The following is a 10,461-nucleotide window of genomic DNA, read 5'->3' on the forward strand; positions in this document are numbered from 1 at the left end:
CCCATGCATACCCCCATGCATACCCTTGGGGCTCAAAAAAGGTAGACAACCAGGGTAGACAGGCTAGGTAGACAGGGCCAGCTTTTTCCGCAATCCCCCAGTGGATTTGCAGGGGGTGATAAGCATGTAAATATTAATCACTCTCCATAATAAGCCTTGATTATTTGGCGAAGATAATATGTTCGTGGAACTCTAGTTAATTTTGGTGTATATCCGTCGTTTTCAGTAGATTGGTATGATGTGAGTGGGGAGGTTGAATTTGCCGGAGTGGGTAGTTGATAGAAGAGGCTATCAATTCAAGGGGAGGTATTGTTTTTGGTCTGTCTAATTGTCTGTCGTTCCGAAATTTGCCATATATGATAGTTTCATTTAGCGCTGTGATGCAGGAATTATGTTTAGGCTTGATTTAGTTTGGTTCTTGGATCTTTGTAAGGAATTAATGTGGTATACGGGAAAATGAAGAAAGTCAGAGCTTTTATGAACAGCTGGTAGTCTGGTACAAAGTATACTATGTCGTAATGATTTCTCAATCGATTAATGAGACAAGATATATGAAAATAGGCTAGATATTTCAGAGAAATGAGTCTCTGGTTTTGAAAAGCTTCCATTTGTTCTGAATGTAGTCTCTGGTAATGGTTATGGTGGTAATGTCTTCGTATGGTCACGTTTTAAGTGATTGTTAAACAAAAGATTGATAAACTAAACTGAACTAAACTAAACCAAACTGAAAACAATTATTTTCACACTCCGCTTTCACTTTGATAATGATAATAATATCAACTTTATTGCAAGTTCATGCCCGAAGGCTAATTGCAGACAAACAAGTACATGGAGATACATGGAAATCGAAATAGTTATCTAGTCTACTGTGAAAGTTATATGTTTAACTATGGTTGACTATGGTTGGGTTTGACTTCTTTTTTGAAGGCAGTGAAAAATAAAGAGACCCTAGTTTTGTATCGTAAGTGGGTTGGTTGATTCTAGAAGTAAGATGGATTTTTGTAAGTTATTCAAATGGTGAAAGCTAGGGGAAATAACGGAAGCTGTTTTATATAATTCGTTTCTTTGGGCGTCATATAGAGGACATTGGCAAATAAAATGTATTTCATTTTCCACTGCGTTCATTGTACAAAACTTACACATTCTCTCGTGAGCAGGCAGCTTTTTATATCCACCCTTTATTTCACTAGCATTGACACCTGTCTCAGTACCAACACCACGACAACTGCGCGTTAAACGCGCAATATTGTTGAAAACGGCAGGTTCCAGAACAGAGACCGGAGCGTCTTCAGTTTGAAAAAAGGCCACGGTGAAGCCTGCTATTGGGGCTAGAAAAATCTTACATCGAGGAAATTAAAGAGATTGAACATGCTCAAACTCTACGACTGTTTATTCTGAATAGACAAAGACAGTGGTAGAATGCCTCCCCTACTATAACATGTAAAGGAAAACGTTGACAATGTCAATCTTGTTGGAAAAGAAATAAACTGCGGAACAGTTTGATGAAGCTTTCTTTGACAGAGACAACACTCTTGTCTTTAACTTCTAAACATAAACATAAATATATAGAGTAGTTGTTTCCTAATCCTACACCATCTTGTAGAATCTTGTTCCAGCATCGATTGACCTATAGTAGCAAATTGCAGAAAGTCCCTACTGGCTATTTTGTAGCAATTGTAAATACACACTCTAAGTTACGTTGAGATTATATACCTAAGAATAGCATAGAACAGCACAAGCATAATGCAGATAAATACTGAATACTTTTAAAAACTGTGTACACATATCACTTATTGATGAATGTGGCTTTGTACATACACGTCAAAATAACATAATGCCAAAAGGAAAATTTCCGATTATATTGTCACAAGAAAGTCTTCATGGTAGTGCTGCGTACCTAAACGAAACTTCAGGTACAGGTACAGGTACAGGTACCGGTGCAGAGGTTAATTTAGGTACATGTCCGGACCTGTACCTGTACCTGAACTTCTTCAATAAAGACAGAAACATAAGTAAACTGTTTTCAACTTGTCAGTATCTTTATACAAAGAACATAAGTTAACTGTTTTCAACTTGTCAGTATCTTTATACAAGTACATAACTATGTTTCCCACGGCCAAACTCCATTGGCCTTGCTATCAATACTCCCGGCCTGCCTGAATGATCTGTTGCATATTAGTCACGCTGTTCCAAGGTGTCACTTTGGTCATGTTTGGTGTTGCATGAGGCCATGAGGTCAGGAAATCAGTCACAAAACTAGTTCCACGACCTCATACTTTCGCCAAATGATTTTAACCTTTATGACTGACGTATTTAGGAGTGTTTCTCATCAATCATAAATCATACCAGTTGATCCTCTTCACCCAAACAGAAAGTTGTCCAAAGTATGAGCTTATCAAAGAAGGTTATGCAAACATTTATCATCAATTATTCAAATGAGGGCCTTATTAGCATAATTTGATTCATCGATGTTCACATTCACATAACTTCCAAATGCCACAACTATGAAATTGCCATCATTAACCTGTATTGAATTACAGTAATTTCTCATTAATTATGCAAATTAGGCATATTTTCTATCTATCAACATCCCTCTCTTACTCAGTTACAGATGTCACATATTTGAATAGTCGTATTATGGAATAAAGCAGGTTTTTAAAATTGCCTCATTAACTATGAAAATTAGAAACTGATTTGCATAATTATATCCAATCATACAAAGCACCACGTAAGCTATCTACATACCAAAAATAATGACCATCCATCAAGCCCATCTTGAGTTAAAGTATTTTCTCATTAATTATGCAAATGAGGTTCTCATTTGCAAAGTTGATATCTATTAATATTTCTCTCCTCCTCAGTTACATATGTCACATGTTTGACAGTCATGTCTGGCTCCCTGTTTGGCTAGATATCTGTCTGTCTGGATTCTGATCTGTCTGACCCTCTGTCTGACTGTCTGGCTCTCAGTTTGTCTTGCTCCCTGTCTGTCTGGCCAGATATCTGTCTGTCTGGTCTCTGGTCTGTCTGACCCTCTGTCTGACTGTCTGGCTCTCAGTCTGTCTGGCTCCCTGTCTGGCTAGTTATCTGTCTGTCTGATTTCTGGTCTGTCTGACCCTCTGCCTGACTGTCCGGCCCTCAGTCTGTCTGGCTCCCTGTCTGGCCAGGTATCTGTCTGTCTGGTTTCTGGTCTGTCTGACCCTCTGTATGACTGTCTGGCTCTCAGTCTGTCTGGCTCCCTGTCTGGCTAGATATCTGTCTGTCTGGTTTCTGGTCTGTCTGGTTTCTGGTCTGTCTGACCCTCTGTCTGACTGTCTGGCTCTCAGTCTGTCTTGCTCCCTGTCTGGCTAGATATCTGTCCGTCTGGTTTCTGGTCTGTCTGACCCTCTGTCTGACTGTCAGGCCCTCAGTCTGTCTGGCTCCCTGTCTGGCTAGATATCTGTCTGTCTGGTTTCTGGTCTGTCTGACCCTCTGTCTGACTGTCTGGCTCTCAGTCTGTCTTGCTCCCTGTCTGGCTAGATATCTGTCTGTCTGATTTCTGGTCTGTTTGACCCTCTGTCTGACTGTCGGGCCCTCAGTCTGTCTGGCTCCCTGTCTGGCTAGATATCTGTCTGTCTCATTTCTGGTCTGTCTGACCCTCTGTCTGACCGTCTGTCTGACTGTCTGGCCCTCAGTCTGTCTGGCTCCCTGTCTGACTAGATACCTGTCTGTCTGGTTTCTGGTCTGTCTGACCCTCTGTCTGACTGTCTGGCTCTCAGTCTGTCTAGCTCCCTGTCTGGCTAGATATCTGTCCGTCTGATTTCTGGTCTGTCTGACCCTCTGTTTAACTGTCTGGCCCTCAGTCTGTCGGGCTCCCTGTCTGGCTAGATATCTGTCCGTCTGGTTTCTGGTCTGTCTGACCCTCTGTCTGACTGTCTGGCCCTCAGTCTGTCTGGCTCCCTGTCTGGGTAGATACCTTTCTGTCTGGTTTCTGGTCTGTCTGACCCTCTGTCTGACTGTCTGACTCTAAGTCTGTCCGGCTCCCTGTCTGGCTACATATCTGTCTGTCTGTCAGTCTGTCTGGCTCCCTGTCTGGCTAGATATCTGTCCGTCTGGTTTCTGGTCTGTCTGACGATCTGTCTGACTTTCTGGCCCTCAGTCTGTCTGGCTCCCTGTCTGGCTAGATACCTTTCTGTCTGGTTTCTGGTCTGTCTGACCCTCTGTCTGACTGTCTGGCTCTCAGTCTGTCTGGCTCCCTGTCTGGCTAGATATCTGTCCGTCTGGTTTCTGGTCTGTCTGACCCTCTGTCTGACTGTCTGCCTCTCAGTCTGTCTGGCTCCTTGTCTTGCTAGATATCTGTCTGTCTGGTTTCTGGTCTGTCTGGTTTCTGGTCTGTCTGACCCTCTGTCTGACTGTCTGGCTCTCAGTCTGTCTTGCTCCCTGTCTGGCTAGATATCTGTCCGTCTGGTTTCTGGTCTGTCTGACCCTCTGTCTGACTGTCAGGCCCTCAGTCTGTCTGGCTCCCTGTCTGGCTAGATATCTGTCTGTCTGGTTTCTGGTCTGTCTGACCCTCTGTCTGACTGTCTGGCTCTCAGTCTGTCTGGCTCCCTGTCTGGCTAGATATCTGTCTGTCTGATTTCTGGTCTGTTTGACCCTCTGTCTGACTGTCGGGCCCTCAGTCTGTCTGGCTCCCTGTCTGGCTAGATATCTGTCAGTCTCATTTCTGGTCTGTCTGACCCTCTGTCTGACCGTCTGTCTGACTGTCTGGCCCTCAGTTTGTCTGGCTCCCTGTCTGACTAGATACCTGTCTGTCTGGTTTCTGGTCTGTCTGACCCTCTGTCTGACTGTCTGGCTCTCAGTCTGTCTAGCTCCCTGTCTGGCTAGATATCTGTCCGTCTGATTTCTGGTCTGTCTGACGATCTGTCTGACTTTCTGGCCCTCAGTCTGTCAGGCTCCCTGTCTGGCTAGATATCTGTCCGTCTGGTTTCTGGTCTGTCTGACCCTCTGTCTGACTGTCTGGCCCTCAGTCTGTCTGGCTCCCTGTCTGGGTAGATACCTTTCTGTCTGGTTTCTGGTCTGTCTGACCCTCTGTCTGACTGTCTGACTCTAAGTCTGTCTGGCTCCCTGTCTGGCTACATATCTGTCTGTCTGTCAGTCTGTCTGGCTCCCTGTCTGGCTAGATATCTGTCCGTCTGGTTTCTGGTCTGTCTGACGATCTGTCTGACTTTCTGGCCCTCAGTCTGTCTGGCTCCCTGTCTGGCTAGATACCTTTCTGTCTGGTTTCTGGTCTGTCTGACCCTCTGTCTGACTGTCTGGCTCTCAGTCTGTCTGGCTCCCTGTCTGGCTAGATATCTGTCCGTCTGGTTTCTGGTCTGTCTGACCCTCTGTCTGACTGTCTGCCTCTCAGTCTGTCTGGCTCCTTGTCTTGCTAGATATCTGTCTGTATGGTTTCTGGTCTGTCTGACCCTCTGTCTGACTGTCTGGCTCTCAGTCTGTCTGGCTCCCTGTCTGGCTAGATATCTGTCTGTCTGGTTTCTGGTCTGTCTGACCCTCTGTCTGACTGTCTGGCCCTCAGTCAGTCTGGCTCCCTGTCTGGCTAGATATCTGTCTGTCTGGTTTCTGGTCTGTCTGACCCTCTGTCTGACTGTCTGGCTCTCAGTCTGTCTTGCTCCCTGTCTGGCTAGATACCTGTCTGTCTGGTTTCTGGTCTGTCTGACCGTCTGTATGACTGTCTGGCCCTCAGTTTGTCTGGCTCCCTGTCTGGCTAGATACCTGTCTGTCTGGTTTCTGGTCTGTCTGACCCTCTGTCTGACTGTCTGGCCCTCAGTTTGTCTGGCTCCCTGTCTGGCTAGATACCTGTCTGTCTGGTTTCTGGTCTGTCTGACCCTCTGTCTGACTGTCGGGCCCTCAGTCTGTCTGGCTCCATGTCTGGTTAGATATCTGTCCGTCTCATTACTGGTCTGTCTGACCCTCTGTCTGACCGTCTGTCTGACTGTCTGGCCCTCAGTTTGTCTGGCTCCCTGTCTGACTAAATACCTGTCTGTCTGGTTTCTGGTCTGTCTGACCCTCTGTTTGACTGTCTGGCTCTCAGTCTGTCTAGCTCCCTGTCTGGCTACATATCTGTCCGTCTGATTTCTGGTCTGTCTGACCCTCTGTTTAACTGTCTGGCCCTCAGTCTGTTAAACAGAGGGTCTGTTTGGCTAGATATCTGTCCGTCTGGTTTCTGGTCTGTTTGACCCTCTGTCTGACTGTCTGGCTCTCAGTCTGTCTGGCTCCCTGTCTGGTTTCTGGTCTGTCTGACCCTCTGTCTGAGTGTCTGACTCTAAGTTTGTCTGGCTCCCTGTCTGGCTACATATCTGTCTGTCTATCAGTCTGTCTGGCTCCCTGTCTGGCTAGATATCTGTCCGTCTGGTTTCTGGTCTGTCTGACGATCTGTCTGACTTTCTGGCCCTCAGTCTGTCTGGCTCCCTGTCTGGCTAGATTCCTTTCTGTCTGGTTTCTGGTCTGTCTGACCCTCTGTCTGACTGTCTGGCTCTCAGTCTGTCTGGCTCCCTGTCTGGCTAGATATCTGTCTGTCTGGTTTCTGGTCTGTCTGACGCTCTGTCTGACTGTCTGCCTCTCAGTCTGTCTGGCTCCTTGTCTTGCTAGATATCTGTCAGTCTGGTTTCTGGTCTGTCTGACCCTCTGTCTGACTGTCTGGCTCTCAGTCTGTCTGGCTCCCTGTCTGGCTAGATATCTGTCCGTCTGGTTTCTGGTCTGTCTGACCCTCTGTCTGACTGTCTGGCCCTCAGTCAGTCTGGCTCCCTGTCCGGCTAGATATCTGTCTGTCTGGTTTCTGGTCTGTCTGACCCTCTGTCTGACTGTCTGGCTCTCAGTCTGTCTTGCTCCCTGTCTGGCTAGATATCTGTCCGTCTGGTTTCTGGTCTGTTTGACCCTCTGTCTGACTGTCTGGCCCTCAGTCTGTCTGGCTCCCTGTCTGGCTAGATATCTGTCCGTCTGGTTTCTGGTCTATCTGACCCTCTGTCTGACCGTCTGTCTGACTGTCTGGCCCTCAGTTTGTCTGGCTCCCTGTCTGGCAAGATATCTGTCCTTCTGGTTTCTGGTCTGTTCGACCCTCTTTCTGACTGGTTGTCTCTCAGTCTGTCTGGCTCCCTGTCTGGCTAAATATCTGTCCGTCTGATTTCTGGTCTGTCTGACCCTCTGTCTGACTGTCTGGCCTTCAGTCGGTCTTGCTCCCTGTCTGGCTAGATATCTGTCTGTCTGGATTCTGGTTTGTCTGACCCTCTGTCTGACTGTCTGACTCTCAGTCTGTCTTGCTCCCTGTCTGGCTAGATATCTGTCCGTCTGTTTTCTGGTCTGTCTGACCCTCTGTCTGACTGTCTGGCCCTCAGTCTGTCTGGCTCCCTGTCTGGCTACATATCTGTCCGTCTGGATTCTGGTGTGTCTGACCCTCTGTCTGACTGTCTGGCTCTCAGTTTGTCTGGCTCCCTGTCTGGCTAGATATCTGTCTGTCTGGTTTCTGGTCTGTCTGACTGTCTGGCCCTCAGTCTGTCTTGCTCCCTGTCTGGCTAGATATCTGTCCGTCTGGTTTCTGGTCTATCTGACCCTCTGTCTGACCGTCTGTCTGACTGTCTGGCCTTCAGTTTGTCTGGCTCCCTGTCTGGCTAAATACCTGTCTTTCTTGTTTCTGGTCTGTCTCACCCTCTGTCTGACTGTCTGTCTCTAAGTCTGTCTGACTCCCTGTCTGGCTAGATATCTGTCTGTCTGGTTTTTAGTCTGTCTGACCCTCTGTCTGACTGTCTGGCTCTCAGTCTGTCTGGCTCCCTGTCTGGCTAGATATCTGTCCGTCTGGTTTCTGGTCTGTTTGACCCTCTGTCTGACTGTCTGGCCCTCAGTCTGTCTGGCTCCCTGTCTTGCTAGATATCTGTCTGTCTGGTTTCTGGTCTGTCTGACCCTCTGTCTGACTGTCTGACTCTAAGTCTGTCTGGCTCCCTGTCTGGCTACATATCTGTCTGTCTGTCTGTCAGTCTGTCTGGCTCCCTGTCTAGCTAGATATCTGTCTGTCTTGTTTCTGGTCTGTCTGACGATCTGTCTGACTTTCTGGCCCTCAGTCTGTCTGGCTCCCTGTCTGGCTAGATACCTTTCTGTCTGGTTTCTGGTCTGTCTGACCCTCTCTCTGACTGTCTGGCTCTCAGTCTGTCTGGCTCCCTGTCTGGCTAGATATCTGTCTGTCTGGTTTCTGGTCTGTCTGACCCTCTGTCTCACTGTCTGCCTCTCAGTCTGTCTGGCTCCTTGTCTGGCTAGATATCTGTCTGTCTGGTTTCTGGTCTGTCTGACCCTCTGTCTGACTGTCTGGCTCTTAGTCTGTCTGGCTCCCTGTCTGGCTAGATATCTGTCTGTCTGGTTTCTGGTCTGTCTGACTGTCTGCCTTTCAGTCTGTCTGGCTCCTTGTCTGGCTAGATATCTGTCTGTCTGGTTTCTGGTCTGTCTGACCCGCTGTCTGACTGTCTGGCGCTCAGTCTGTCTGGCTCCCTGTCTGGCTAGATGTCTATCTGTCTGGTTTCTGGTCTGTCTGACTGTCTGGCTCTCAGTCTGTCTGGCTCCTTGTCTGGCTAGATATCTGTCTGTCTGGTTTCTAGTCTGTCTGACCCTCTGTCTGACTGTCTGGCTCTCAGTCTGTCTGGCTCCCTGTCTGGCTAGATATCTGTCAGTCTGGTTTCTGGTCTGTCTGACCGGTCGACCCTCTGTCTGACTAACTGGTTCTCAGTCTGTCTGGCTCCCTGTCTGGCTAGATATCTGTCCGTCTGGATTAAGGTCAGTCTGACCGTCTGGCCCTCAGTCTGTCTTGCTCCCTGTCTGGCTAGATATCTGTCTGTCTGGTTTCTGGACTGTCTGACCCTTTGTCTGACTGTCTGGCTCCAGTCTGTCTGGCTCCCTGTCTGGCTAGATATTTTTCAGTCTGTTTTCTGGTCTGTCTCACCCTCTGTCTGACTGTCTGGCTCTCAGTGTGTCTGGCTCCCTGACTGGCTAGATATCTGTCTGTCTGGTTTTTGGTCTGTCTGACTCTCTGTCTGACTGTCTGGCTCTCAGTGTGTCTGGCTCCCTGTCTGGCAAGATATCTGTCCGTCTGGTTTCTGGTCTGTCTGACCCGCTGTCTGACTGTCTGGCTCTCAGTCTGTCTGGCTCCCTGTCTGGCTAGATATCTGTCCGTCTGGTTTCTGGTCTGTATGACCCTCTGTCTGACTGTCTGGCTTTCAGTCTGTCTGGCTCCCTGACTGGCTACATATCTGTCTGTCTGGTTTCTGGTCTGTCTGACTGTCTGGCTCTCAGTCTGTCTGGCTCCCTGTCTGGCTAGATATCTGTCTGTCTGGTTTCTGGTCTGTCTGACCCTCTGTCTGACTGTTTGGCTCTCAGTCTGTATGGCTCCCTGTCTGGCTAGATATTTGTCAGTCTGTTTTCTTGTCTGTCTCACCCTCTGTCTGACTGTCTGGCTCTCAGTGTGTCTGGCTCCCTGACTGGCTACATATCTGTCTGTCTGGTTTCTGGTCTGTCTGACCCTCTGTCTGACTGTCTGGCTCTCAGTGTGTCTGGCTCCCTGTCTGGCAAGATATCTGTCCTTCTGGTTTCTGGTCTGTATGACCCTCTGTCTGACTGTCTGGCTCTCAGTCTGTCTGGCTCCCTGTCTGGCTAGATATCTGTCCGTCTGGTTTCTGGTCTGTATGACCCTCTGTCTGACTGTCTGGCTCTCAGTTTGTCTGGCTCCCTGTCTGGCTAAATATCTGTCCGTCTGGTTTCTGGTCTGTCTGACTGTCTGGCTCTCAGTCTATCTGGCTCCCTGTCTGGCTAGATATCTGTCCGTCTGGATTCAGGTCTGTCTGACCGTCTGGCCATCAGTCTGTCTGGCTCCCTGTCTGGCTAGATATCTGTCTGTCTGGTTTCTGGACTGTCTGACCCTCTGTCTGACTGTCTGGCTCTCAGTCTGTATGGCTTCCTGTCTGGCTAGATATTTGTCAGTCTATTTTCTTGTCTGTCTCACCCTCTGTCTGACTGTCTGGCTCTTAGTGTGTCTGGCTCCCTGACTGGCTACATATCTGTCTGTCTGGTTTCTGGTCTGTTTGACCATCTGTCTGACTGTCTGGCTCTCAGTGTGTCTGGCTCCCTGTCTGGCAAGATATCTGTCCTTCTGGATTCTGGTCTGTATGACCCTCTGTCTGACTGTCTGGCTCTCAGTCTGTCTGGCTCCCTGTCTGGCTAGATATCTGTCCGTCTGGTTTCTGGTCTGTATGACCCTCTGTCTGACTGTCTGGCTCTCAGTCTGTATGGCTCCCTGTCTGGCTTGATATCTGTCTGTCTGGTTTCTGATCTGTCTGACTGTCTGGCTCTCAGTCTGTCTGGCTCCCTGTCTGGCTAGATATCTGTCTGTCTGGTTTCTGGTCTGTCTGACCCTCTGTCTGACTGAATGGCTCTCAGTCTGTCTGGATC

Source organism: Branchiostoma lanceolatum, chromosome 2, assembly GCF_035083965.1.
Source record: "Branchiostoma lanceolatum isolate klBraLanc5 chromosome 2, klBraLanc5.hap2, whole genome shotgun sequence".
Lineage (NCBI taxonomy): Eukaryota > Metazoa > Chordata > Leptocardii > Amphioxiformes > Branchiostomatidae > Branchiostoma > Branchiostoma lanceolatum.